The following is a 6,431-nucleotide window of genomic DNA, read 5'->3' as shown; positions in this document are numbered from 1 at the left end:
GAGAAGCCGCAGGCTGAGAGGGAGGGAGTACCAGAAGGAAAATGAATTAAAACTGATTTGCATATATTAGTAACTTTGCATTAATATAACATTTTTATATGTAGCTGTGTATCTTTGTAATATTTCATTTAAGTTGTCCATTGGCACTTCCGTTTTTTTGTATACCACTTAGAGGTGTTTAAAAAATATTAAGCAGTATAGAAATTCATAAATCATCAATCAATCGCTATATGGGGTTCTTCCGATGGCAGCAAATACTGTACTTCCCCACCCCCCTGGGTAGAAAGAAGTGTGTCTTGACACTCTGTGTAGCTGCCCCCTGTTTCTGGGACCAACGTTGATTTACTTCAAAACATGTTAAGAAAGAATCGCATTCCTTTGACTTTAGCCAGAGGGGAGAGTCAATTGCTGTGATGGGCCTGAAGATGAGGAAGTGGAAAATAAATGAAGGTTTAGGGAGGATGGGTTATTTTTAAAAAAAACAACAACAGGAAAGACAATTTGGATTTGGGAACCACATTTGTATCACATCCTACCTGATCTCAGGGTCCAGGTAGTTTCATATGGAGAGAGGTGGTCCTTGAGGTATTGTGGTCAACTCTGAACTTGGTGCCACAAGAGGGTGAGATGTTTCTTCGGCTCCAGCGTTTTGGGAGGCAGTAGTTGAGAATCCCTGAATGGGTACGCTGCAACTCTTACATCTTCCTAGAGAAATGAACTTCTAAAGTAGCTAAAAACTACAAACAAATGTTCCCACTGTCCATTTTCCTGCCCTCTCCCTTTAAGCCCAAAGTGTCCAGAAACAAGTGCAAGAAGTGTGAAGGAAGCAGCTTAGTCTCTAAGGCTCAGAGAAGGCAGCAAGGAAGAGCAGCAGTAGGCCTCAAAGGTTTGAGAGTAGGCCCCTTGCAGGAAAGTGGGGCTCACCAGAAATGCCTACCCTTGACGGCCCTGAAATTTTGAGGGCAGCCAAATGAGGACGCAGTAAAAACTGCCAGTGCCAGAAGTCTAATGTGTGGTGAGTTTTTGACCATATCTTAAGCAGACCTGCCAGGCTATGTGCATTTCCCCTCACCTTGGGGAGAACTAGGTTATGGAGCCTATTGTTCCAACCCGCAGTCTATATGTGAATTTCTGTGTGTGGGGAGCTCTGAGGTGCACCATCTAACCTCTCTTCGGTTCCTATACCAACAATCTAGGAACTTTTACCACTTTATAACAAACCTAAGTTTTATTGCCTGTGCAACTTCTGTGAAGCACTTGAACCTGACCTTTGAAGGGTTTGTAAGCAAACCATTTTTTTAACTTAACCAAAAGTGTGTTCTTGTGCTGGGGGAAAAGGGAAACTTTGGGGGGAAACCTTTTTAAGGGGACACTTTTGAACTTAATTAAAGGGACTTATTTTAAAGGTCTAATGGTCTGTATCTCCATGCTTTCCTTTGCTGTATATTTTATGAATTTAAATCTCTGCTGGGCTTCTCTCACCAAGGAGTACTTGCCCCAAGCTTTGATCTTGGCATCCAGGAATTCTCCTTTATATATTTTTTTCCTGCACCAACAAGACTAGCCATCGATTTGGAAGGCATATCTCACACAATATGGAATTTAAGAATTTGTGAAGTTCTTCAACTGGGGTCCCCAATATGACATCCTAGGTGCTACAAAAGTTCCCTTAGAGGGATGTCATATTGGGGACCCCCCAAAAGTGCCTGTTTATTATGGGGCATGGGGAGGGTGTCTCCTTTTTTGCCTGGTTATTTGTTTTGGAGAGGTGTTTTGCATGGGGTGTTGGCATGGGGTGTTCTGAGCATCACCATTTCTAACATTGTGGAAAGCGTATTTTGTGATTTCTATTAGCATTTCTTATATTTCCAAATGTGCTCTTTCACGTTGCTGTAAGTAAAGTTACTTCATGAAAGTAATATCTTCAAATGAGAACTATTGGTAGGAGCAGAGGGCAGGAAAGAAGCTATTTTTTATTCTGTTTTGAATGTGATATAGAAACCTGTATTGGGGGCGGGGGAATCCAAAACATCTCATTTCTGTAGTACAGAAAAGCATCCCATTATCCAAGTGCACTGGAGCTCTTTCTAAACACCTGGCTCAGGGTTCTTTTTTTAATAAAAGAAAAAATTGCTTTGAGCAAATACTGTAGAATTTTTTTTGAAAGTGAGAAATAATGTTAATGTGGAGAAGCTACCAACATAAGCCTGAATATGATAAACCAATTCATTCATCTTTAAGGAACAGTTTTATTTAACACAATTAATGCTGGAACAAATATTTAGAGTGAACTTTGGATTTGATCAGTTCTGTGTATTTACATGATATGAATTTGATTTGGGGTGTTTATCCAAGTGACACAAGTCCAACTATAGTTATCTAAGCCGCTTGGGCAACGTGCAAAATGCTCAGATAATGTGAGGACTGCTGATATGCTGATCTATGGCTCCATGGATGTCACACAGGACACATAATGAGCCTATGAGTAATGAGAATATCCTATCTGCAAAGATTAAAAGAGAGATATTAATGATCACAGTTTGTGGGCTGGTGGAAATATTATTCACCCTATGTGCAGGGCACAGAAATGTCCTTACAGTGGTGATAAACACAGGGGAAATAATGTTTTGAATTCACAGTATTAGGATAGATTGAAGCTGCATAGCAGCAGCACTGCTGCTTGAGGTTTGCAACACAGAATAACAGCACATCTTAAAACGGGCCGGCCCTACCATTGGGAAGAGTGAGATGGCTGATTTTAGATGTCAGGAAAGAGCAAGTTTGTTGATTAATTATCCTTGTTATTGCAGTAGGCAACAGTAGGCACCTGTGTGATTTTCTGTGGGGTATTCTGCACCCTGATTTGGGGACAGGGGTGACATTTCCTATTCTGTCTCTGGCAGAAAAATGTCTTGGACTGCTTCTGATCATAAGAGTCACATAAATGTGATTCTTCCCAGGTTTTCTGAGATGGAGAGGGGAAAACTATGTATGCTATCCTAACCTCTTGAAGGAAGTGTCTGACTAAAATACATTTTAAGATGCTAACCAACAAGTTATGCTTATACAGCTGATCAAGATGGAGTGTGGCCTGAAACTTGCTGTTATTTTACAAATGTAATATGCTCTGATTTTCCAGTGTGGATCGCTTTCCATACCCAAGACAAATTGATCCACTGTTTTAGTTGCTTCTTTTATAATCTAGGTGATTTCCTTTTGTATCTCCTTTTTCCCTTGAACCTCTGCCTGTTTGTCCAATATATCAGGCAAACAGATTCTGCTTGATCCGCCCCTTTTGTCAGACACAATACCATCAAAGGCAGTGATTTGTGAGCTTGAGAGAGCAGAGACAATGTGTGCTTGGGTCACTGGTAATTAAGGAATGTCAGTGGTCAAGAAGGGCGAAAATCAGTTCAAGCCAAACTGAAGCATTTAGGTATTTTAGTGCTGCATCCTTTTAGGTCTCTCTCAGCTTATAAATATTAATTTAAAGACTACCAACAAGGACAGTAAACGGATTTAGGCATAAAACTTCCTGTCAGGAGTGATTTATGCCCAATAAAAGGAGAGCTGGATAGAGAAAGCCTGCTTCGCTAAGTTTATGATAGACAGTGAAACAGTGCCATCAAAATAAAAAGGATTCCACCATGTAGCTTGCTGTATGGGGTGCCTCCGTTCTTAATCAGCATCATGCGGGTGATGTTTTCTTATTTATTGTATTGTTTTCTTTCATAAAGACATCTGATGTGATATGGTTAAAGGTCTGGGGCAGTGTAAAGAATATAAGTGAGCTCTTATTTTTGTGTTCTTAATACCACAAACAGGGCAATGCTAACTTATCCATTTTGCTGTTTTCTTTTTTTCCTAGCTGAGTGTTTACATTGAATGTGAGCACGTCAGCATAATTTTTGGAGAAGTGCTTTGTCATAAAGTCAGCACCACCCAAAAAGGTGTCACTTAGGAACATAGGAAACTACATAGCAAGTCAGGCCACTGCTCCATCTCTAGCTCAATATTGTCAATATTGGCAACAGATCTCCAGGGTTTCAGAGAGAGGATGTTCACAGCCCTACCTGGAGGTGCTGGAGATTGAACCTGAGGCCTTTTTGCAGGCAAAGCAGATGCTCTACCACTGAGCTTGAGACTCCCTACCAAATACCATTTGCAAAAGCACAAAGATAGACAGGTCAGGTAGATATGAAAAATTACTTTTATTATAAGTTATCAGGTGAGTAGAGACACGGGGCTGATTATTTTGCATGACTGCTTTGCTCTCAAGTGTGACTGCTTTGCAGTTAGAGGGAATGGTTTTAAGGCCTGGTTTATAAGTGTCAGGAGCCACCCTGCTATGGTAGCTATTTGTGCTATGGATGATGGGGCCAATAAAAACGTAATTATTGCCCTGCTGGATCAGACCAGTGACCTGTCTAGCCTAGTATCTTGTTCCCCTTTATAGCCAACCTGATGTCCACAAATCAAACATGAGAGCAGGAATCCTCCCACAGCTACTCTGAAACAATGAATACAGTGGTACCTCAGGTTAAGAACTTAATTCGTTCCGGAGGTCCTTTCTTAACCTGAAACTGTTCTTAACCTGAGGTACCACTTTGGCTAATGGGGCCGCCCGCTGCTGTGCGATTTCTGTTCTCATCCTGAAGCAAAGTTCTTAACCCGAGGTATTATTTCTGGGTTAGCAGAGTCTGTAACCTGAAGTGTCTGTAACCCGAGGTACCACTGTATTTAGAGGCATAGTGCCATAGGTCTTGGAGGTAGCATATACAGTAGCTACCATGACTAGTACCAATGAATAAGCCTATCCATTCTTAGTTCAATCTCCTTTTAAAGTTGGTGACCATCGCCACATCTTGTGGCAGTGAATTCCATAGGTTAACTATGGTTTTTTGACAGATTAAGTGTGTTTTAAACTGTTGGCTGCTTTGATAACATTTTTTGGTAGGGGAAAAAGTGGTATATGATGCAAATAAAAAAGTAAAAGGCTAACACTCTGTTTTTTTCATAGTTTGTCTTGCTGAGACTTGAAATTCTCAGGACTCCTCCCAAAGATCTGCTTATCAGCATTCTTGTTTCCAGTTGCCACCCACTATGCAGCTGGACATATGAATCAAGCCTAATCCTTCTTTCTTTTTTTGCGGGATGTATGTTGAATCAAGAGGGACAAAATTTACAAGTGCTTCCTCTATGCAACTTTCACATTCATTCCAATAAGGCTTTTTACAAGTGGCACAAATAAGCTTTGCCAAAATGAATGAAAACTGTGTAGCAGCAGAGTTTTCACCCTAAATCAGGGCTGCAGCATTATTCTTGGCCTCTGACTGCAGAACGATTTCTGGGCTTATTGTGCCACAGAATTTATTAACCTTGATAATCAAATTCACTCCCCTGGGGTGTTGCTTTGTTGAATGAAGTCACTTGTTCTTGCGTTATGGGAACAACAGTGAAGTCAATGAATTCTGACCACAAACCGACTTATTATGAAATTTCCTGACAACTGATTTAATGGCTTGGTCAGAAAGCAAAGTTATATGGCCCTAATTCCCTTGAAAAAGTAATTTTGTTTACAGCAGGTTCACCAAGGCTGTTTATTTTTAGAAGACATGTGGGACTGGCAACAAAACATTGCAGTGTATTCTTGCTGCCAGCCAGTCAACGGCCAAGCCTTCCTCTAAGGTGCCCCATTCTATCCATCCTCCTTCTAGTGTTCCAGTTTTCTTTTCCAAGTGATTCTCAATGTTCTGTGGCTACCAAGCATGTTCAGTCTTCCTTTGGCTGTGTGTAGGCTTGCAGGGGTGGGGGTAGTTCCCTTAAGACTATTATTATTATTATTATTTGTTGTTTTAAATAATTTTTATTGATTTTCTTTCTTGCAACAAATATCCATCATCATTACTAAACTTTCATTTTCCAATTTCCCCCCTCCCTGTTGACTTCCCTCAACCTCCATTTCTGCTTTGTTACATCAAATGGTACAATCTACTGTTTATATAAGATATAATGTTTTCCCATTGTTATATTTCTTTGTTCTCTGTAAATAAAATTGTAAATGTTTATTTAAATCCTGCCAGTGAGTCCATTTTTTTGTTTGTTTCTGCAAATATGTTGTAAAGGGTTCCCATTCTTTTTCAAAGACACTATTGTCCTTTTCACGCAACTTGTCCGTTAATTTTGCTAACTCTGCATAGTTCAACTTTTCTTGCCACTGTTCTTTGGATGCTACTTCTCCGGTCTTCCAGTTTTGTGCTATTAACATTCTTGCTGCTGTTGTAGCATACATAAATAATGTCAGTTTTTCTTTTGGCAGCTCTTGTCCCAAAATACCCAACAGAAAAGCTTCTGGTTTTTAAACAAATGTTATTTTAAACATTTTTCTCAATTCATTGTATATCATTTCCCTTTTTAAAAAATAATAATCT

General features: G+C 40.0%; 1 long non-coding RNA gene across 1 annotated transcript in view; it reads left to right on the top strand.

The window, feature by feature from the left end:
* The first annotated feature begins 637 nt into the window (after positions 1-637).
* LOC309339649 overlaps positions 638-6,431 on the top strand; it is a 67,929-nt gene continuing 62,135 nt past the window's right edge. The window contains exon 1 of the long non-coding RNA XR_014155497.1: positions 638-1,015. This is a non-coding gene — a long non-coding RNA (uncharacterized lncRNA). The remainder of the gene's footprint in view (positions 1,016-6,431) is intronic.

The sequence above is a fragment of the Podarcis erhardii genome (genome assembly GCF_964252035.2).
Source record: "Podarcis erhardii genome assembly, chromosome: 3".
NCBI lineage: Eukaryota > Metazoa > Chordata > Lepidosauria > Squamata > Lacertidae > Podarcis > Podarcis erhardii.
This window is presented reverse-complemented; position numbering and strand designations above follow the sequence as displayed.